The sequence below is a fragment of the Chelonia mydas genome, chromosome 2 (assembly GCF_015237465.2).
Source record: "Chelonia mydas isolate rCheMyd1 chromosome 2, rCheMyd1.pri.v2, whole genome shotgun sequence".
NCBI classification, from domain to species: domain Eukaryota; kingdom Metazoa; phylum Chordata; order Testudines; family Cheloniidae; genus Chelonia; species Chelonia mydas.
This window is the reverse complement of record NC_057850.1, coordinates 107789102-107812785: the sequence shown is the minus strand read 5'-3', so window position 1 is coordinate 107812785 and position 23684 is coordinate 107789102. Positions and strand designations below refer to the sequence as shown.

The window sequence follows — 23684 nt, the reverse complement described above, 5'->3', positions numbered from 1 at the left end:
TCTGTTTGTGTTTTCAGTTTGTTCAAGAAAATGACTGATGTTCAGATTGAAATCATTTTCATATATTTTCAGTTTCAGCATTTCACTATGGCAAATAATATGCAACCTGGGGGGAGGGACGGGACGGCAAATTTAATTTAATTTATTATGCAGTCAAAGTTATGTTGTAAATTATATAAATTGGGCTGTGTGTGGGGTTTCATTGAAATGCTGCCATAAAAGATATTAAATATATCCAGCATATATCACATTTAGAAGCAACTCTTAGCTGAAGCACTTCAAGACTGGGACTAGATATCTCTCAAGTGATTAGACACAGAAAGCATCCCCTTCAGCTCAGGTGGCAGAACAGAATGGACGCCCAGTATAGGTGAGATATACTGGAGTATATGTGTTATTTTCCTTCTAAGGAAGGAGTAATATCAGAAGGCAAGCACTTAAGGATGCAGGGTTGATTATTTCAGTGACCCTCTTTTGTTCGTCTCACTACTTGAGGAACAGAATATTTTGAATAATTGTTCTAATTTTAAGCTTCCAACATTTTTCCAGTTTTGTCCCCCAAAGCCCTACCTGCTCTTGTTCAGTATATTCTGGACTTTCCTATTCTTTCTGAGTTCTGATACCACCCTCATTACTATTGCATCTGAGCACCTTCCAATAATGCACTAAGTGGTGTGACTAACAGGGCCATGTGTTGTTTCTCTCAGCCTCTCTCCAAGGGGAGAATTGTGAGTGTGTAATCCATGTGCCTAATAGGGAGATATCTCTTTAAGAGACCCATTGGGGCAGGTAGGAGTGAGTTGTATGTGGGTCATTGTTGCTAGGCAGACTAAGCACTCCACATCCAGAAGCTTCTGAAATTGGGTGTGGTAGTTTTGGGTATGCTCCATGAGAGCTTTGCAGAGCTCCATGTTTGCTGTGTGGGCTGGGAGAAGCTAAGCCCAGGAGCAGAAAGGAGGCTGTTGTCCCTAACTCTGAAGCATTTTGCAGCAGGTTAGTGATATGGTTAATAGGGAAGCATGGGCAATGCTAATTATAGCAAGGGGAAATGGGGAGGGAAAAATAACTGCTATTTTAATAGTATGCATTCAATGTTGTTTTGATTTTAGCCAACCTGTTCTAGTTAAATTGTCTCCACTAGTCTGATTCACCAGTTTTTCTTTAAATGTGGTAATGGGGAAAGAGTCATTTGTATTTTCCTATCCGTTTTGTATTTTCTTGTAACAGGGTTTTCTTTAAATCTATACACTTAACTGAGTGGTTGGTTAATCAGTTAGCTGACTGGCGAGCAGTGATTTCAGCAGAGGAAGTGTCTGCATGGATTCCAACAAGCACGTGGAGGGAAGATGTTGTTTTAGACTCAGCAAACTGTATAGATTTGGTGATCAGAGACTCTAACTGAGACTTAGGTGAACTAAACCTAAGCTTTTGGGAGCTCTCAGTTTCTTCTCACTGTGTTTCTCTGGGGATTGAACTGTTTAGATTTTAATTTGTTTATTTATGTTTATGTATAACTGTGAAGGTAATGTCTGTGGATTATAAAACAGCCATGTCATGCTGTAAAAATTAGATTATTATTTGTTTCTTTAAAATAAGATTTTATAAAGTATTTAATTCATTTCTTTAGTTCCTTTTGGGACTTGAATGTGGGGAGGCTGACCCTGTACAATCCTTACTGAAAATCCTTAGAGACTGAAGTCTGGGTCTCCAGCTACTTTCTATGGGAATTGTTTTTTTTTGTTTTGTTTAGGCACTGGACATGGGAAATGATGTGAACTCTAGCCTACCCAAAGGTTACAAGTGCATTGTAGGTTTGTTTTTTGTTTGATAGAGTTTTTGTTTTGGTTTGGTTTTTAAATATGCATGCCACTGTGTTGATATGAGAGATGGCAACGTCAAAGAAACACACCTTGCACTTGGAGTGGAGGGTGGTGCAGTTTGTGATGGTCTTTCCTTTCTGTGGTAGTTTGTTCCACAGGCTTGGGCCAGCCCCTGAGAAAGCTTTGTCTCCTCCAGATAACTTTATTTTTGTGGCAGACAGATCTGTTGTGCCTGAGGAGCAGAGTTGTTGATCATGGTCTTCGTCCCAGAGCTGCAGGTGGCAGGCCTTATGCTGTGCCTGAGCCATTGAGTGACCTTGAACCTGACTTGGTATTTTATAGGAAGCCAGTATAGAGAGCGGAGGACAGATCTGATGTGCTCCTCCTAATAACCTGTGTTGATGAGGAGACATGCCATAGCATTCTATGCTCGATGAAGTTAAAGTTTTCTAAGGGCTAAACTTAGCATTGCTTTGGTATCTGTACCACCAGATGCTACGTGGCAAAAGTCTGTATAAACTGAGGCCAGGTCACTGTTCGCCAGGATGTGATAGAAAAGCTGAATGATAGAAAGCTGAATGATGATGAAAAGCTGGTGATGATAGAAAGCTGAATCTTCAAATAATGCAATGTGAGAGCTTAGTGTCATTGGAGAATCCAAGAGCACTTCTGAACTGTGAACTTAATTGACCAATTGTGGGTGTATGTCTCCAACCGAAGGAGACTGTGCTTTTGGCTCCAAACTCTTCCAGCTGCTTTCTTCTCCCCACCAACATAACATCTATCTTGCTTGGGTGTAGTATCAGCCAGCTGTTCTTCATCCAAGAACTGATCTCACTTAAGCACTCCGCCATCTTAATGGTAGTGGTATGGTCATATGTGGTGAAGGATAAGTAGAGCTGAGTGTCCTCTGCAGATTGCTGGCACTTAAGTCTGTTTTGTCTGCCAGTTTACCTCGTGGCTGCATGTAGAAACTGAATAGAACTGGAGAGAGAACTGAATCTTGTGGGACACCACAAATGAGGGGTCTAATGGCAGAGGTGCAGTTTCCCATTAGTACTCTTTGGTACATCCCTCTAGGGAGAACTTTAAACCATTTTAACATGTTCTCCTGGGCTCCTGCCATCTCTCTGTGAGACAGCAGTATCTAATGGTCAGCAGTGTCAAGGGATGTAGAGAGATCCAGGAAGATGAGAACAGATGTCTGCTATCTATCCATTGACAGTCAGAGATCACCGGTATTCCATGATTCTGCAGCTGCACACTGTGCCGCAGAATCCACTCATTGCCACATACAGGGGCTCCAGAATCAAAGCTTTTTTAAAAATTAAGTTTGCAAGAAAACTTCCCAAATGTGAGCTGAGTGTAAATTTATGCAGAAATGTCTGTCTGAGTCTTTAGGCAGCCTGAAACAATAGCTCTGAGAAGCATGAGCTGTCCCCATTATTTTTTCAGTAGGTTAACTCTGAAATCTAGAATGCTGCAGAATCCACAAAGCCTTGCAGCAGAATGGAAACCCATTGTATTGCAGAGTAGATGGAGATCTAGAGCGTACTATTGAAAAACAAAATTCCACTCGTATTCAGTATTTACAGTTACATATTTATTCACACTGTATCTTATGGTTTAATTACTATGATTATATTAGCTAATGTCATTTCACCAATAGGGAAACTGAGACAGTAAAAGCTGAAATTTTAAAAGCAGCCTAAGTGAATTAGGTGCCCACGGGTGCATTGACTTAGGCCAAAGAGGGAGTGTGTGTGTCAGAGCTGGAATCCGAATACCGGAGTCCCTTGCTCTCACTCTTCTTCTTAGCTCACTAGATGAGGTTGCCTATCACACTAGTGAACTACTCTGCCCTGTTGTGGTCAGAGGTCACACTACCTGGTTAGTGGAGACTAGCATAGCTGCAGGCAACTAGCAGGGAGGGAACTTGCAGTGGACGGAGCACCAGAAGGAAAAACTCTGGTGCACTACACCCACCCGTCTGAAATGGTCTAAATGTCTGCTCACCCGTATTACTCCCCCTGACAACATATACACAAATCAAGGGAGCCATTCTTCAGGTCTCATGGATCAGCTCTGGGTGTGGCTACAGTGAAATACATACAACTTTGGTAAAAATCATGATGACAAACCTTTCATCATAGCATATGCTCTGAAGGCTGTATCCACCAGGGAAAAAGGCTGAAAACATATTTGTTTAAAATGAAAGCTAAGAGGAGCCTTGACATTTTGAGGTCCTCAAAATAAGGAGTGGGACATGACTGCATGCTTCATGGACATTAAAGGCCAGCTGTGGCTGAATGTAGGATCACAGGAGTGAGGAACGACAAGGACATTTTTAGTCCATCTGTTTCATTCCTCTGCCAAGGCAGGAGTCAGTATTGTGGTTCTCTGCCTGCTTCCTTACCTCTGTACTTCATTCTCAGGTGCTGGTGTGTGGATAAAAAGCAGAGCAAAATATTTTTCGTTGTCATCTTCACATTCCAGGACAAATCCCACAACAGCTGTGGAATCCATGGGTATCACAGCCATCAATGGTCTGCTACCCAGAATTTCACTCACCAGGTCATTGTGCAGATAAATGGAAGGAGTGACGTTTGTCACTGCTTTGCAATGAGCTCACATTCAGTTCTTGTTGACAGCAGTTATTGTCACTTGGTATGCAGCTCGGCTGAAGCTGTCCTTTTTATGAATGCAGGTAAGGGGGAAAAAAATAACCTGCATCTTCAAATAATGCTTTCTGTCATCACCAGGTGGCAAGGAGATTCTGTCGCATCCTGGCGAACAGTGACCTGGCCTCAGTTTATACAGACTTTTGTCACGTCGCATCTGGTGGTACAGATACCAAAGCAATGCATTTTTCCAAGACAGCGCACAGAGTAAGTGATTCTAGAACAGTGTTACAGGTTGTATTCATCAGATATACTACTATGGAAAGAAACTGGCTAACATATTTTCCATGTACTTAATTAAGGATATTTCCATGCATTTAAATTTTCTTTTATTATGAGATAGTGAATTTCTCCATACGCCAAATCCTGATCTCATTAATCCCTGTAAATCTGGACTAATTACACTGAAATCCGTCTATTTAATCTATCTCTTCTCAAGTATGCTAATCATTATGGTATCTAGGAACCTATAGTTGTATTCTGGACTTAGACCAGTGTAACTGAGTTCAAAGTCTTACGTGGTATTTCTTGTCCTTCGTAAACAATTTATCAGTCGGAATGATTTTAGGTGATTTCCACTCTGAAGTAATCACCGCTTGGGTGGCAAGAAGATGGGTAGGTGTGCTGAAGGTAAATGATGTGGTAGAGGAATGAAAAAGTGAGAGTCCATGCTGTTGTTATTTTCCCACCAAACTAGTGCCAGTGATGCACTTGGGTGTGAAATGTTAGAATAATAGTGAGAGATTTGTCTCCAGAACTGTTCTATTGCTGGAAAATTCCACCACATACACATACAATATGGCTGAAATAGTCTTGCGGAATTGTCAAGGAATTTATTAGCTCTCCCTTACCATAGACACCAATACACACAACTCCTCTCCACAGATACATTCACACACAGGTTCACACTCCCTCCCAGCCACACACCTTAGCACATGCTCTTTGCCTGCATACTCCCCCCTCCCCCACCTCTGCCATTAACTTGCTACTTAGCCCCCACCCCGTTCAGTATTAACTGGTCACATCCCCAACTCCTCAATTCTCTCAGCGCTGCACCAAATTTCTTCATTCTCTTTATTTTCTCCTACCCCTTTGCTTTCCCACTCCCCAAATATATAATTTCTTTTCCATGCCCAATCAGATCTATCACTGTGAGGAAAAAGCAGGTTTTCAAGGCTACACCAGCCACTGCTGTTCTCATTCCAGCAGCTGTGGCCACCTCAGTACCTATCTCAGCATCAGGCCTCAAGTGGTCCCTTCGTGGAAGGTGCTTCAGCCTTGCTACTGGTTTTTCCGCTTGCAGCTCCACTTCTCCAGTCCCTGTAGCTCTGTTCTACCTGCTTCCTGGCTTATGGCATTCAAACCTGTTGGAATCTTTGGTCCCTCCCTGAGGAGCTGTGGTACTCCTCCATAGGCCTGGAGGAAGAACTGTTGGGATGGTCTGTGGGAGGAGGCTTCAGGATGGCAGGAGGCAGTAGGGTTCTAAATATAACCTTGGCCAGCAGGGAGTTGAAGATGGAACAGACCTGGCCTAGGAGAGGGGTGACACTGATCTTCACTACTCAGACCCATGGACCTGAGTGTGGGAGGTATCCAAGAGCCAGACACTCAGAGACTTCATCAGGTGTTATTGCAGCTGCTCTGTTGCTGAATTCTGAATGGAGCTCCCCTTACAAGCCAGCCAATGTTGCAGCCTCAACTCTCTCGTATTGCCCAGCAGTTGCAACATCTGTTAGACTTGGTTTGTGTTTTGAAGATGATCTTCGCAGTTTTGAGGGCTACAAACCTAGGTCCAATACCTGCTCTGACTCACACTCTTTGGAACTCCATTCAAGCCAATAAGGTGTTAGCATGAGTTAGGGTGAATTAAGCCCTTAACTTGTTTTAAATCAAAGCTTTGCTTTTGAAGAAGCTTTTAATTTGTCCCTGGCAAGAAGGTGAGTGGAATTTTACAAGGTTGGATTAAAGTGACCAATTTCTATTCAACTCCTCCAACATAAACGAGAGTCAAGCAAATGCATGTTATGCAGCCTTGAGACCTCACTCACATTTGCTGTTCTGAACTTTGTTCCCATTGGTCTGCCTTAAAATATCTAAGTCTTTTAATGCGGTGTAGTTTCAGGGAAGTCAAATACAGTGATTCCGTTTTACATCAGCTGAAGATCTCGGCTAGAGTTTCTTCCTTCCTTCCTTCCTTCATTCATTCAAAAACTAGCTTTTCTCATGTTGAACAGGGAATGTTAAGCAGCCAGCACACGTTAAATCTAAAGCTCTGCACAGATTCTGTGACAGACACTGAAAGTATCCTAAAGTGTGTGAAACACTACATTTAATCAGACCAGGTTATGAAGAGTAAATCGTAAGGGGATATCTGAAATACAACCTGAACATGATACTTCAGAACACTGGTATTCTCAATATTGCTTTGAGAAGCTCAAGTATCTCTGTCTTTAATGAAACACTGAGCATTGGACATAACATTTGAGTACAATTCTCACTGGCAGCGAGTATAATAGGCCAATGGAGGCTAAGCCTCCCCAAACAGCCAGGCCGTGTCCCTGCCCACATTCTGCCCCCGAAGCCCCGCTCCTGTGTCCTTCTCTTCCTACGCTGCTTCTCTTCCTGCCTTCGTGCCACCTTTCCCCCGAAGCCAGCAGGGACTAGAGTGGGCAGGCGGGCCAGCCAGCTGGGACAGGTGGGCCAGTGTACAAAACTACATGAAACTTTTTACTGCTCTGAAGAAAGTAAGAAGAATCTTCATTAAAATCTAAAAAGATTTTATTGTAAACTGATCTTATTTTTCTTTACATTCCAGAAACTTTTAAAAAATGATTTTTGTACATTATACATACATGCACACTCACACAGGAGGTGTGTACATACTGTTTTGTAGTTTTTTTAATTTTTATTTTAGAGCTATGTGGAGGATGGAAGTTTAATTTCACAAAGGCTTTTGAGATTTAAAAATTGACTTCTTTCCAAATCAGAACAAAACCTGAAAATTTTGAAATTCTTTGTGAAAGAAAATTCTGAAAAAAAAATTCCATTAAGTTTAGTCGAAACATTTGATTTCAATTTTGACTTTTTAATTTTGTACTATATTATAATATAGCACAAAATTTCAAAATGAAAAGTCATTTCAAAAGAAAAATATTGAATGTTTCAATAGGAAAATGTTGAATCATCCAGAAAATGTTGAACTATTTTTCACGGTTTTCTTCTGAAATGAAATTCCAGTAAAATTGACACAATTTCACAAAGTATTTCAATTTCAGTGAAACTGCATATTCTGATGAAATACGATTCCATTGAAGTTTCTCCAACCAGCTCTATTGGACTATCTTTAACATGCCAATAATATTCTGATTAGGGTGGGCACTGGTTTGTAAGGTTAGGAGCTGGTTTCAAACTTCCCCAAAGTTTGGAGCTGAGATTTTGGTCCCATCCCATCTCCTACTGTGAGATGGCTGACTCGGGTCACTTTAATAATAATCTCTAAAATACAGAACAAATCTTTCTTTTAACAAAGATCCTGTTTGCTGGTCTTAGGCAGGTAGATACATTGATTTCACTGAGATTACTCATGTCAGTAAAACAAGCAGGATTAAACCTTTTGTGAGGAAAGGATGCCGCTTTTGTGAAGTTTTATGTTTTACCCTTTGGTTAATATCTGTTGTTAGATTCATCTGACTTGGTTACAAATAAATAAATAAATCCCATGATTTGCCCCGATTTTTTTGCTTCTGTCAGGACCACAGGAGGAGATAGGTTTCCCCAGGATTGACAGAAAATCAGTTACTGCCACTCGTGAAGTGTTGCAGTTGTTTTTGCTTTTGTCGAACTGACTACAGAGATATCCTATCACCAAGAGAGAGCCATACTGTGGCAGTGTTTCCCTTTATGTTCTATTTCTTACCTTTCCTCTTTGGGGGGAGATTTCCCGTGTGGAAAGGACATGTTTCATTTAGATTTAAACCATGTCATATTTTTATGTAGGTTACCTACATGTGTGGAGTACAATCTATGAAAAAGGCAGTTTTTACATTTTATCATATCAACGCCTGATCTCAGCGTTATGTAAAATATATGCTACTTACATAGCATGTGCCAGTATGGTCACACGTTTTTGTTCCACACGGGTTACTTTGGAGCCTTAGGGCCCTACCGCATTTGCAAAGATTTGATTTAGATGGATGCAATGCCATCATGCAAACGTAAATATTGATGGGGGTGGGGGACAATAGTTCAAAAATACAAATTACCTTTTAGGTTAGTTCTCTCACTCTTGCAGGTGTGTACATGTATGTGTATAAAAATAATATATAAAAAATGCAGGACAAATACCCACACAGCTGTATCTTCTGATGGCAATGCTACCACTGTGCTTGCATTCAGGGAGACCATAACAGTGAATCAAAGGTTTTCTCCTAGCTGAACTAAAGTTGGGAGCTTGTTTCTCCTGCCCACACTCTTTGCTTTTATGTATGTATATGACAATAGAAAAGGCATCGTCCCCACTACAGTATGTAAGTAGCATGTGTTGCAGATGAATACTGAGCTCAGGTAAATTACCGAGAGAAAAGCATACAGTCTGATTTTCTTTTCATGTAACATGAGTGTGGAGAGTTCGTAAGTTATCCATGCTTATAGCCCTCAGGGATCAATTTTATACAAGCCAAAGAAATAACCTTGGTGTGCAGGCTCTGTCTGTCTGTGTTCAGTACTTACATGGCCCCCGTTACTGTAGTATCTGAGCACCTCACAATCTTTAATGAATTTTGTCCTCGCTACAGAAGCGGGAGGTAGGGACGTGCTATACTCACCATTTTACAGATGGAGAACTGAGGCAGAGAGAGACTGAGTGGCTTGCTCCAGGTCCGAGGAACTGAACCCAGCTATCTCCAGGCCAGTGCCTCTTAACCATTGAACTATCCATCTTCTGACTCCCAAGGAGATTGGGGCCAGATATTTGTGTAAAATGGTATAGTTCCATTGTAGCAGATCATACACTGGATTCAGAGTAACAGCCGTGTTAGTCTGTATTCGCAAAAAGAAAAGGAGTACTTGTGGCACCTTAGAGACTAATCAATTTTATCTGAGCATGAGCTTTCGTGAGCTACAGCTCACTTCATCAGATGCATACTGTGGAAACTGCAGAAGACATTATATACACACAGAGACCATGAAACAATACCTCCTCCCACCCCACTCTCCTGCTGGTAATAGCTTATCTAAAGTGATCATCAAGTTGGGCCATTTCCAGCACAAATCCAGGTTTTCTCACCTTCCGCTCCCCCCCCCCCCCCCAAACTCACTCTCCTGCTGGTAATAGCCCATCCAAAGTGACCACTCTCTTCACAATGTGTATGATAATCAAGGTGGGCCATTTCCTGCACAAATCCAGGTTCTCTCACCCCCTCACCCCCCTTCAAAAACCACACACACAAACTCACTCTCCTGCTGGTAATAGCTTATCCAAAGTGACCACTCTCCCTACAATGTGCATGATAATCAAGGTGGGCCATTTCAAGCACAAATCCAGGTTTTCTCACCCCCCCCCCCCCAAACACACACAGAAACTCACTCTCCTGCTGGCAATAGCTCATCCAAGCTGACCACTCTCCCCACAATGTGCATGACAATCAAGGTGGGCCGTTTCCAGCATAAATCCAAGTTTAACCAGAACGTCTGGGGTGGGGGGTGGGTAGGAAAAAACAAGGGGAAATAGGCTACCTTGCATAATGACTTAGCCACTCCCAGTCTCTATTTAAGCCTAAATTAATAGTATCCAATTTGCAAATGAATTCCAATTCAGCAGTTTCTCGCTGGAGTCTAGATTTGAAGTTTTTTTGTTGTAAGATAGCGACCTTCATGTCTGTGATTGCGTGACCAGAGAGATTGAAGTGTTCTCCGACTGGTTTATGAGTGTTATAATTCTTGACATCTGATTTGTGTCCATTTATTCTTTTACGTAGAGACTGTCCAGTTTGACCAATGTACATGGCAGAGGGGCATTGCTGGCACATGATGGCATATATCACATTGGTGGATGTGCAGGTGAACGAGCCTCTGATAGTGTGGCTGATGTTATTAGGCCCTGTGATGGTGTCCCCTGAATAGATATGTGGGCACAGTTGGCAACGGGCTTTGTTGCAAGGATAGGTTCCTGGGTTAGTGGTTCTGTTGTGTGGTGTGTGGTTGTTGGTGAGTATTTGCTTCAGGTTGGGGGGCTGTCTGTAGGCAAGGACTGGCCTGTCTCCCAAGATTTGTGAGAGTGTTGGGTCATCCTTCAGGATAGGTTTTAGATCCTTAATAATGCGTTGGAGGGGTTTTAGTTGGGGGCTGAAGGTGACGGCTAGTGGCGTTCTGTTATTTTCTTTGTTAGGCCTGTCCTGTAGAGGTGACTTCTGGGAACTCTTCTGGCTCTATCAATCTGTTTCTTCACTTCCGCAGGTGGGCATTGTAGTTGTAAGAATGCTTGATAGAGATCTTGTAGGTGTTTGTCTCTGTCTGAGGGGTTGGAGCAAATGCGGTTGTATCGCAGAGCTTGGCTGTAGACGATGGATCGTGTGGTGTGGTCAGGGTGAAAGCTGGAGGCATGTAGGTAGGAATAGCGGTCAGTAGGTTTCTGGTATAGGGTGGTGTTTATGTGACCATCGTTTATTAACACTGTAGTGTCCAGGAAGTGGATCTCTTGTGTGGACTGGACCAGGCTGAGGTTGATAGTGGGATGGAAATTGTTGAAATCATGGTGGAATTCCTCAAGGGCTTCTTTTCCATGGGTCCAGATGATGAAGATGTCATCAATATAGCGCAAGTAGAGTAGGGGCGTTAGGGGATGAGAGCTGAGGAAGCGTTGTTCTAAATCAGCCATAAAAATGTTCGCATACTGTGGGGCCATGCGGGTACCCATAGCAGTGCCGCTGATCTGAAGGTATACATTGTCCTCAAATGTAAAATAGTTATGGGTAAGGACAAAGTCACAAAGTTCAGCCACCAGGTTAGCCGTGACATTATCGGGGATAGTGTTCTTGACGGCTTGTAGTCCATCTTTGTGTGAAATGTTGGTGTAGAGGGTTTCTACATCCATAGTGGCCAGGATGGTGTTATCAGGAAGATCACCGATGGATTGTAGTTTCCTCAGGAAGTCAGTGGTGTCTCGAAGATAGCTGGGAGTGCTGGTAGCGTAGGGCCTGAGGAGGGAGTCTACATAGCCAGACAATCCTGCTGTCAGGGTGCCAATGCCTGAGATGATGGGGCGCCCAGGATTTCCAGGTTTATGGATCTTGGGTAGTAGATAGAATATCCCAGGTTGGGGTTCCAGGGGTGTGTCTGTGCGGATTTGATCTTGTGCTTCTTCAGGAAGTTTCTTGAGCAAATGCTGTAGTTGCTTTTGGTAACTCTCAGTGGGATCATAGGGTAATGGCTTGTAGAAAGTGGTGTTGGAGAGCTGCCGAGCAGCCTCTTGTTCATATTTCGACCTATTCATGATGACGACAGCACCTCCTTTGTCAGCCTTTTTGATTATGATGTCAGAGTTGTTTCTGAGCCTGTGGATGGCATTGTGTTCCGCACAGCTGAGGTTATGGGGCAAGTGATGCTGCCTTTCCACAATTTCAGCCCGTGCACGTCGGCGGAAGCACTCTATGTAGAAGTCCAGTCTGCTGTTTCGACCTTCAGGAGGAGTCCACCTAGAATCCTTCTTTTTGTAATGTTGGTAGGGAGGCCTCTGTGGATTAGTATGTTGTTCAGAGGTATTTTGGAAATATTCCTTGAGTCGGAGACGTCGAAAATAGGATTCTAGGTCACCACAGAACTGTATCATGTTCGTGGGGGTGGAGGGGCAGAAGGAGAGGCCCCCAGATAGGACAGCTGCTTCTGCTGGGCTGAGAGTATAGTTGGATAGGTTAACAATATTGCTGGGTGGGTTGAGGGAACCATTGCTGTGGCACATTGTAGGGAGAGTGGTCACTTTGGATAAGCTATTACCAGCAGGAGAGTGAGTTTGTGTGTATGGTTTTTGGAGGGGGGCGAGGGGGTGAGAGAACCTGGATTTGTGCAGGAAATGGCCCACCTTGATTATCATACACATTGTGAAGAGAGTGGTCACTTTGGATGGGCTATTACCAGCAGGAGAGTGAGTTTGTGTGTATGGTTTTTGGAGGGGGGCGGAGGGTGAGAAAACCTGGATTTGTGCTGGAAATGGCCCAACTTGATGATCACTTTAGATAAGCTATTACCAGCAGGAGAGTGGGGTGGGAGGAGGTATTGTTTCATGGTCTCTGTGTGCATATAATGTCTTCTGCAGCTTCCACAGTATGCATCCGATGAAGTGAGCTGTAGCTCACGAAAGCTCATGCTCAAATAAAATTGGTTAGTCTCTAAAGGTGCCACAAGTACTCCTTTTCTTTTTGCATACACTGGATGTCTACTTAGCTTTAGGTTGTCTCCCCCCTGTAGGATCCAAGTAACTCCCCACTGTAGATAATGGAAGTTATTTGTCTCCTGGAGTGAAAGAATAGGGTGCAGGGAAGGATGCCAGTTTACATCATTCTTTCAGTATGCCCAGCTCACCTCTTCAGCTAACACGTGGAGTGGAGGGCGAGGGATCAGCCACTTCTCCACCATTTGAGTGAAAACATGGAGTGTGAAGATCAGGATAATATAATTAGGTGATTGAACATTTTTGCTCATTCGTTCAACAAAACAATACCTTTTTAAAAATGTCCATTTTAAACTAATTTGGGGGGGAGAGGGGTTCCTTGAAAAGTTAAAACTTAATAATCGAAAATTTGGGTTTTTTTCCCCAGCAAAACCTTAAAAATGTCAATGAAAACAAAATATTTTTTCATCTCAATGTATTATAGGAGCATAAATCATTTCCTTACTAGCTATAATAATACTAGTTAGTATTTGCAGTATATAGTTCTTTACATCTTCATAGCGCTGTATAAAATTTATGGAAGCTTGTGTATATGCATGTATATTATAGATATGGAACGATAGGCTATATTATGAACATCGTTTCCTTTGCTTTGCATACTTACAGATTTCCCTGCTTGCCAAACCCAGTCTACGACTGTTCCACCTCCAAATTTTGTGGAAAAGCTTTGGATCTCTATTTGTACCAAAGAGAGTCTGGCTCAGCAGCTCCTAGGTCAGACACTCTCAAAGGGAAAGTGGTGGACCCACCCAGGTAATTTACAGAATTAATCAGAAGGAGGAAGTGTTCTTGGAAGACTCAGCACTTCCGTTTGTACAGAATAAGACATGAGCTCGTGCCAAGGATGGGGAAAGGGGCTAGATCTAGGAGGAAGGGTGCATCTCTCTCTGTCAGCTGAGATCTTTTCCCAATATAAGTTGTACATTTTCCTAAAACTTGATTTCCTTATACTTAGCTATGATGTGGTAATGATCACATCTGTCCTCTTTTTTTTTTTTTTTAAATATTCTGCTTCTGTTGCAGATTTCCTTTCTTACTTGAAAGCCTAGCAATAGAAATGCAATTTCCTCCCTCTCTGAAGCTTGCAGCTGCTGGATTCAGATGGGGTCAAATGTTTAGCAGCATGAGGGATGCAGCCATGCCCACTTTTTGTCTGTGATTTGTCCATACGTACAGTACAGAAAAACAAAACAGCTGTCCTTTTCAAATAGGACTTCAGTAGAGTTTACACCATGGCTAAATTTAGCCCCATCATGGTTAATATTTGCTGAAGATCAATAATCCACAATACAGTCACAAAATGAGTGACTGTAACAGAGACAGTGGTGTGTTTTAATGACTTCACTTGTTACCAGGTGTTTGTTCACAGGCTGTTACATAGTTATACAATGGGATGACAAGAGTTCCTCCAGCCCTCAGTGTAAATCCAGTTTACTATGAAACTAATGGATTGTAGATTTAATGATGTTGTCTTTTTCCCCCCCAGGATGCATCTCCTTCTATTTTCATGCCAAATATGTCACTATTTCATAACACAGTAAATCAGATCATTCCTTTGATGCTGTCCACCAGTGCAGCTGTACATCTGAGTCTTGTATACCCTAGAGTGGGATGTCTGTAGCGGCAGGCAAGCAAAGAATCTACTGGAGTTCTGTTCTTATATTTATTTAGCGTCTATAGAAAAACTTTTTTTTTTTTTTAAACATCCAGACATCCGTTGGAGCTAGCACTGTTTTCACTAATAGCTGCCACTAGAGCTCTTGAGACAGACAAACCAATCCATATGGAAACAAGGTTTCCATAAATCTGTCAGGCTTGAATTCTCTAGTGGAGCCTCATCCAGCCGCTTACCACGATTTTCTTTTTCTTGTTTTTAATTCCTGCTCGAGTCAAGTTCAAATAAACCCATTAGTTAGCAGCACTCTTGAAACAAAGGTATAATTTAATTGTCTCAGAAATCCTGAGAACGTTAAGCCTTTTCTCCCATACTGTATAGACATACATATACATTTGCATATTCCCACATTCACTGATGTACATTCATGCAGCCCATCGTTGTCTCCAATGTATGTGCTTTTAGGATGCAGGGGTTGGTTGCTTGTAAAATGCAGGTATTAGACCCTTAACGCTGCTAAGAAATGGAGAGGCCTGCTAGCCACAGAACCATTAGCGTCTGATAACTTCTGTCCATTCTACTACTTGTTATGCTCCATTGGAGCTGTTTCAGAAATGACAGGGGATTAAAAGGCTCAGGGGATTGAAAATGGGCAACAGTCTTTTACCTCAAGGTCAGAGGTTCATCTCTGACCTAGACTAATAGTGGCTGAGGCTGGCTGAAAGTCATTAGCATCTGAAATGAGTTGGCGATTCTCATTCCAATTCCTTCTGGGCAAGTGGTCCCACATCATAAAAGTGACCCCAGCTGGCTTTAAATGGCACCCTAGTGGAGCACTTAACAGGCAGAGAAACTTCTCTCTCACTCCTGGACGTGGTCAGGCTGGGTGCAGCAGTGAGGCACGTTGGTGGGGCAGTGTGGATAAATGGAGGCCTTGTTTTTTCAGAAGGCTGCCCCATCTCACTTCGTCACCTTTGCCAGCACCAAACTTACTTTTAAAACAAGAAAAAGAAATTCAGTATGACATTATTCAGGGATACAGCAAAGGATGGAAGATCTAGCTAGACTAGAAAGGTTGTACATAGGCAAAAGTGTCTGCCATTAAGTAACAGAGCTGTCCAAAATGAGGCTTTTGAGTGACTTTCTCATTTTGTTTTCTTTCTTCTTAGGCATAGATCTTAGGAAGGATTTTCCCTTATCCTGAATCGGAAGGAAATCTAGCACAGAAATCTCTGTAAATCAGAAGACAAGTTAGATAACATAGTGATTTGGGGCCAAAAGATTCAACTGAATCAGATTATAGTTATAAGAATCTGCCTTCCATAAGATTCCAGATGCTATCCGGTGAATTGGGTGACGTAATCATGAGATGGACCTAGACTTCTCCAGAGCTATCTGAGCCAGCACACCAGCCTCTGCCATCAATTCATGGCAGTATCCAATTCTCTTTGTGGAACAGATCCTGTAGGCCAATGGTTCTCAACCTTTTTTCATTTGCAGACCCCTACAAAATTTCAGATGGAGGTGCAGACCCCTTTGGAAATCTATTGTCTGTACATATCGTTTTTAATTCTTTTCAGTCAGTTTTCAGTCCATCTCTTGCAGACCACTTAGACATAGTCTGTGAAACCCTGGAAGTCCATGGACCACAACTTGAAACCCTCTGCTATAGTCAATCCTGTGGCCGCTGTTCCCTCTAAGCTGTGTGCATATGCGCGCACACAAATCCTAAACCCCGCACACACGCGCCTGTCAAAAATTAGAAGGAACATTGCCTGTGACCTATCAGATCCATTCCGGATCCTAAAAATACCCAGTCCTAGAAAGGTGAAAATGAGCTCATTTAATTATAATTTCTTCGGAGTGTTGTTTCGTGTACTTCAAAGCAGGAATGCTGATAAGAAATGAACATAAAAAGGTTACATGATTTTCAAAACATTCACAAATAATGTTATGGCATTGAAAGATACAGCTGATTCTCTGTCCTTTGCACCTTATTTTTTTTTTTCCTTTTGAAACACTGAGAGTAGCCTTTGAATTCCTCAGCTTGGTTGCTTTATTGCATGTCCTTGCTATTTTTAAACAGTTATTTTGTGTTTCATTTCCTGGAGGCTTTTGTTGTAGTGGTATTTCTCACCCCCTCCTCCTTCCTTGGCAATCAGGATGCTGGTTCACCTTGAGGCCAATACATCCAGATGAGGCCTGTTCTCAACTCCCCCCACCCCTCCCAGAAGATGAAGCATTTTACCCCATCCAAGTTGTTATGTTGTAGTGGTAGGTGTTCAGTAAAATCCACAGATTCCGACAGGGGCCATGACATGAATGTTCCCGCTATTGGAGCGGAGAAAGCTTGGTCACCCTGGAGATATTTAAATTGCCTCCGAACAAGAATTGGCACGTCAGAAGTCAATATGCGAAAGTGGGGCTATTCCAACAACCCGGATATAGGTGACTGCGGTGAAACAAAAACCATGGATCATCTGTCGGTCTGCCAGCGCCTGGAGGAACCATGCACCATGGATGAGCTCACCAGGGCTGCAGACTCGGCCATATTATGTACCACATGCTAGAAAAACCTCTGATTGTCGTGGAAGGACACAAGTAGAAGATGACTCCATTTAAAGCTCCACCCTTCTGATGGCCATAACTGCAGTGCAGCCTCTCTTTGTGAGGACTTACTAGCAATCATGCAACTGTAACTGCTGCTGCTCTGTGAATTGGCTGACAGGAGATTTTAGTGCCAAGGGGACGGATGTCTCCCTACTGACTACAGCGCAACCCAGTCTGCAATTCTTAACGTCCAAGAACTAAACGGGAGTAAGAAACCCAAGTCTGTTCTTCAGTCTATGCCATACATCACAGTATCTGGTGCTGCTATCAAGTCACTAGAGTGACTGACTGTCTCCTGTCTCCAGACCTTTTTCCATACCACCCTCTCCACATGGACTATTTCCCCTCCTCCCACTTTGCCAAGCCTTCCTTCTTTCATGGCCCTATTGAAGAGTGTACTACTTCTGGGATTTCCACAAGAAAGTAGCCAAATCCTCCTAAGTTGAGTCATTTGGGCTTCTCACATGGTGTCTTCTCCATCCCTGCTGCCTATTAGATTGTAAATGCTTTGTGGCAGGGCTTGTCCGAGGTTTGTATCTTGTGTATCATCAGACTCATCACACTAACACACACTTCAGTTGGGCTTTCAAATGATAAAACCTTGAAGATCTAAAATAAACCCCACAAGGGTTTAACCTTGGTACCTTAAACATATAACCCATATCTTTTATCCACTGTGCTGTACGCACTACAGCTAACTGCATTTGTGACAATCTAACGCTGTTGGTTTTGCCCCCTGGAGAGTCTGCATTGCTCTCCATGCTGCCAAACAAGCCTTTTCGGAATTGCAAGTTAAAATATGGAGCTCAAACAAAGTATGTTTCCTAGTGCAGGAATGCAGATTTTCGTGCAAATCAGATTTTATTTTCTGCGTGTTCTTTTTTCTTTGACAAAACGAGATTTTTTCCCCCCCTACACTTTAGCCAGATATTTCTCTCTAATTAGAGCACCTGTTGAAAAAATCCTTTTGTATGTGATGTTAAAGTAATCAGCTGTGCACAAAAACACAAAGCCGGCACTCCACGCCACAGCACTACTGCAAGGAGAGGTTTGTGCAGAATGGGAGGATGGTCTAATGCTTAGGGTACTCACTAGGGCATCTGGTTTGCCGTAGGCTTCCTGTGTAAACTGGGGCCAGTCACTTAATCTCTCTGTTTCTTAGTTCCCTGTGTGTAAATGGGGATAATGCTTTCCTACCTCAAAGGGGTGTTGTGAAGATAAAATACCCTGTAAAGATTGTGAGGTTTTCAGATACTATGGTAAGTAGGCCAGGGAGGGCACCGTGTGAGTATGTAAGGCAGACAGATATGCAGAGGGATTTCTGTACGCTGGGCAGGTTGGCTGCATGCTGGCTCCTTAGCACAGTTCTACCTAAACATACTGTTTACTCTGGCACTGGGGAGTGCTGAAGTTCACACGCACTGAATTAAGTCGCAGTGCTCAGGGCACCACTGCCCTTTGCCTGTAGTGTTCAGGTCCTGCGCAGTACAAAGAATAAGGGCAGTGTTCGTTTTCTAACGGGGATTCAAATCATGATTAACTGTCACTTTCGTGCTGTATACTAATCAACTATTGCACTGAGGTTATGTTTTAAACTGAGCAATCCAATAATGCTGATGTTTTACAATTCTGTATTGTGGAACAAGTCTGTCAGATCGCATTTAAACAAATGAAGCCATTTTGAATTTCAATGAGAGTAAAGAAGAATCTGAAATATTTAAGCTGATAGTCTGACAGCTTTGAGGTGAAGGATGATCCAGTGGCTGAAGCAGAGGACTGAGAATCAGGAGATCTGAGGTTCTATCTTTGGCCTGCAACAGATTTTGTGACCTTGGGCAAGATACTTAATCTGTCTATGCCTCCGCTTCTCCATGTGTAAAATAGGGAACATAATACTGACTTGCATCACATCGGTGTTGTCAGCTTACTTTATTACTTTTTGTATGAGCACTTTATGATTCTCAGTTGAAAGGTGCCATAGAAGTGCAAAATATTATTGATTTATTTTGCAGTCTTCTAATGGCTGGGTAGGCATTCCTTTGAAATCTCCAAAGGAAAGTGTGTGGGGAGGGGGAGAGAGAGGACTGCTCCTGGGTACAGTAATTCTACTTATACAGAATTGTAAAATAGAGATTCCTCACGATTTCATTTTGCTTCAGATTTTTACCTACGAAAATGGAGTTTTATAATAGAACTGACTGACAAATCCTGCACTTTCATGGTGCAAATAGTACCATAATTATTGAACAAACACAAAGGTTTGTATATTGTACCTCCAATCTGCTAAGGTAAGTGAGAGTTAAAGGGCTGGCGCTCTGAGAGCTCACCCAGCTAATGGATCAGGGTTTTTACAGACAGAAGGGGTATGCTGTAGTCAGAGTGGTAAATCTGTAGTGACAGATGTTGGTTCTATATTTGTCAATGACCTGCTTGGCATTGCATGCAGTTCATTCTACCAACAATAATGGAAACATGGTGTGAGGTAGAGAGAGGGGGAAATAAAGCTGTGGTTAAAATGAAGGTATACATTGAAAAATGTTATTTTAGTTTAAAATATTTTCCCCACCTGAATTACTTCACTATTTTTTTTTAAAACAAGAGTCCTGTGTTTGAATAGGTATGAGATGCCTTCAGTTGCCTCTTGTTCCCTCTCCCTCACCTTGCTGTTGAGCACTAGACATCTGTCAAAACTATGGTAATGGCTTTCTCATGATTTGAAAGGACGCTTAGTATTTGTCAGACTTTCCCCTGGCTACCACTTTCCTGTAGTTGTACCGTATCTGTCCCTACAGGGCAAGAGTTAGGTGCCATGTTGTAAAAGAACCACGTTGTCTTAAGCTACGCCTACAGAATGAGCTAGGAGTGTGAGTTCTTTGCTCGCGTAAATATGCTTGTGCTAGCTCTCATTGAACTAGCGTGAGTATAAATAGCCGTGTGTAGCTGCGGTCGCACAGGGAGCAGCAGGGGAGGGACAGCTTAGCCGTGCTGTGTACATAGGCCCACTCTTTTCAGATGGGTTTGTACACAGCATGGCTAAGCTGTGCCTCTGCTGCTTGTGCTACACCAGCTACACACTATTTATACGCACAGGAGCTCGATGCAAGCTCCTGTGACGGTGAGTATGTGGCTGGGAACCACACCCCTAGCTTGTAGTCTTTGAGGTAGCTGTAATGTTAGTTGTTAGTGGATGGAAGGTAGGGCGGGGGAGGATTCCGTGCAAAGAGAAATAGTTTGGAGGAGAGGATGCTCAAAACTTTAAGACACACTAGTATGGCCAAGTGGTGCCATCAGTGGAGGGTCTCCACTAACCTTGCTCATGATTATTGTACCTTCCTTTGCCCTTCCTCCTTCAGAACAAAATGCTAAACTCTTTGACTTGGTACCAGCTGTTCCCTTGTCTTTCCAACCGGAAAGGCTCACTGAGGATGGGGAAATGCTGTGCACGGTTATTTTGAAATCCAATAACATCCAGCTGTGAATTGCATGAAAAATGCTGTGAAGCTTTTGGTTCTGTTTTGACAGTCCTTGGCTACTGAAAATTCTTCCTCTCTGCCCACAGTCCTCTAAAACCAAGTCAAATCCACATACACTTTCTCCCAGTTTTTCAGCATTAGGTGACCACAATCATTTCTTGTGGATATGGCAGGATAAATTTTGTCAGCCTCACTGAGGGGAAAGATGTTCCGGTTGGTTCCATTCTTCCCTGTTTCCGTTCGCTGGTGGATCTGTTTGGAGTCTGTGGGTATAACTAGCAGCAACAGGACAAATTTAAGGGCTCAGCTACATGCAAGCTGGTTATTTTGGAGGAACATTGTGATGTTGGACTCTATATGATTTTATGAAAATATGCTAATAAATGTGAATATAATGTAACTGGAATATGCTTCCTAGAAAAGATCTCTTGTAAGATATCATTACAAAGCTTATAATCTACTGTGTGTGGTCATCCTATTTGAATAAACTTGTCACTCTTGTATCTGAAACTAGAAATATGAAATATAACTCTGAGGGCGTATAGTAATTATACAAAGTGTGGGCCATTAATGTTGGTTTGGAATCTTGATGGCTCCCATTAACCAGGACAATTGACTGTAGATGGCTCTGTTTACTTGTAAGTCTTCCTGTATACCTGTGGGCTGGCAAGTGGGTAATAAAGTCTTACAGAGACATGTGATCATGTCAGCTGAACTGGAATCCATCTTTAACCCAGTGCTTTTCCATTTAGAAGGAGGGGTGGGAACCCAGAGAGGGACAAAAGATTCCTGCCTTGTGCAAAAGATATATAAGGGAGTGGAACAGAACAAAAGAGGCTGCAGTCATGAGAAATCCCCTAGCTACCACCTGAGCTGGAACAAGGACTGTACCAGGGAAAGAATTGTGCCTAGACTAGGAAGGAGTCCGGTCTGTGATAGAAGCTTATTGAAACATCTCTGAGGGTAAGATTTTATCTGTATTCAGGTGTCTTACTGTATTAGGCTCAGACTTGCATGTTTTGTTTTTATTTTGCTTGGTAATTCACTTTGTTCTGTTATTACTTGGAACCATTTAAATCCTACTTTTTGTATTTAATAAAATCACTTTTTACTTATTAATTAACCCACAGTATGTATTAATACCTGGGGGGCAAACAGCTGTGCATATCTCTCTATCAGTGTTATAGAGGGCAAATAATTTGAGTTTATCCTGTATAAGCTTTATACAGGGTAAAATGAATTTATTTGGGGTTTGGACCCCAGTGGGAGCTGGGCATCTGAGTGTTGGAGACAAGAACATTTCTTAAGCTGTTTTTAGTTAAGCCTGCAACTTTTGGGGGACATTGTTCAGACCTGGGTCTGGGTTTGTAGCAGGCTAGCGTGTCTGGCTCAAACCAGGCAGGGCACTGAAGTCCCCACCTGCCAGGGGAAACTGGCTCAGAGGTAGTTTCGGCACAATGGTTGGCAGTCCCAAGGGGGTTACTGTGATCCAACTCATCACAGTATTATAATATGCTAATCTCTGTGTCTTGTTATAATACCGATTGGTCTGGCCTTGGTGGATGAGACCAAAGTGGGTTTGGCTAAAACAGAGTTTGGTCCCATATGTAAAGGCAAGACCAACTTTCATTATACGACCGTTGGGGAACTGCTATGCTACAATATCATCCCCTGGATCAGTCATAACAAATGGAAAATGTAGGTTAGAAAAACTTCTGAACAGTGTGATGTAGTTTTTTGGGAAGAGACTGTGCCGCTATATTTGTGCAGTGTCTAGCACAACGATGCTGCGATCCTGAATGAGGCACTAACACAAAATACATAATAATCAGTTAAACTCTGGAATAGTCTTTTATGGAAGTGATGTAAAGCTCAATCACTGAAATAATTTACAACTGGACTGGACAAAGCTCTGGAAAATAGGATGTAGATGAACTAGTAGTTCTTTTCTAGCTATTGTTCCCATGATATTCAGCCATAATGGATAAGCATATTAGCTGGATGTTTCTGCTGAAGTGATCAGCAGTGAAATAATTAATAATTTGGGCAACTGAATTATAACTAGGCTTCAGAGTTAATCCCACAATGAAATCAACTGCGGGCAGTTCAGAGTGTTAGAGCTATTGTTTCCAGCTTTAATTCAGACCCCGGAAAGCAACATGACAGGTACATTATATTTGAAAGGTGAAACTCTTCCAAGTTTACATCTTCTGAAAGGCAATGGAAACATCAGAGAAATGCTAGAACTTGTTTTCTGGCCTTCAATCGTCGATTCTCACTGTCAAAACTCACAGATAAGAATGAAAATGGTCATTTCAAGAACCATCTGCTAAAAGGGTAAGGACTTGATCCTGCAACTAATTAATTTATTAATTTACTTGTAGTGCAGTTATGTCTAGGAGCCCTTGTTGTGGACAGGACCCCACTGTGCTAGGTGATGTACAAACCCAGGACAAAAAGATGGTTACTGCCCCAAGGTCTTAAAATCTAAGTAATCAACCTTAATCTACCTGTATTTCACAGTCTGAAAACAGCTACTGCACTATGCACATTAGCTAACGTTATGAATATTTCCCCCCTGTGCATTTCATTCTGTAGTAGGTGTTGAACACCTGCATGTACTCTGAGTCTTGGATTACTGACAATTACATCTTAGTGGGCAGAGCAGGTCAAATTAACTGTGAATAATATTTTTTATGAATTTTGGCATTTTTATTAAATAAATTATTTGCTAACACATTTTTCATTATTCAACGATCTCCATAGATCAATGACTAGAACAGAGCAAATAATTTGCTCGATGAATTTTTCCGGCCAAGTACTGAATAATTATTTATGCATTGCTTTTTTCCCCTTATATAACAAATCTATGAATAGTGCTTGCTAATATACTATTATTGTTCACTATAGAAATGGTAGAGATAATAAGCTATTCAATTCATGGGGATTTATGTATTATTACTTAGTGCTTTGAGTATGTAGTTGTACTTTTCATGTTCAAAGTATGTTACAAATAGTAACTGATGAAGATTTATAACTCTG

At 42.2% G+C, this 23684-nt stretch overlaps 1 long non-coding RNA gene across 4 annotated transcripts in view; it reads left to right on the top strand.

Moving 5' to 3' along the window:
• The first annotated feature begins 787 nt into the window (after positions 1-787).
• Positions 788-23684, top strand: part of LOC122464188 — a 46513-nt gene continuing 23616 nt past the window's right edge. For 2 of the 4 annotated variants that reach the window (XR_006288126.1, XR_006288124.1), the window contains exons 1-2: positions 4580-4708; positions 13551-13697. This is a non-coding gene — a long non-coding RNA (uncharacterized LOC122464188). Of the gene's footprint in view, positions 994-4579; positions 4709-13550; positions 13698-23684 lie in introns of those variants that run through there. The other 2 variants (XR_006288127.1, XR_006288125.1) reach the window with 2 other exon arrangements.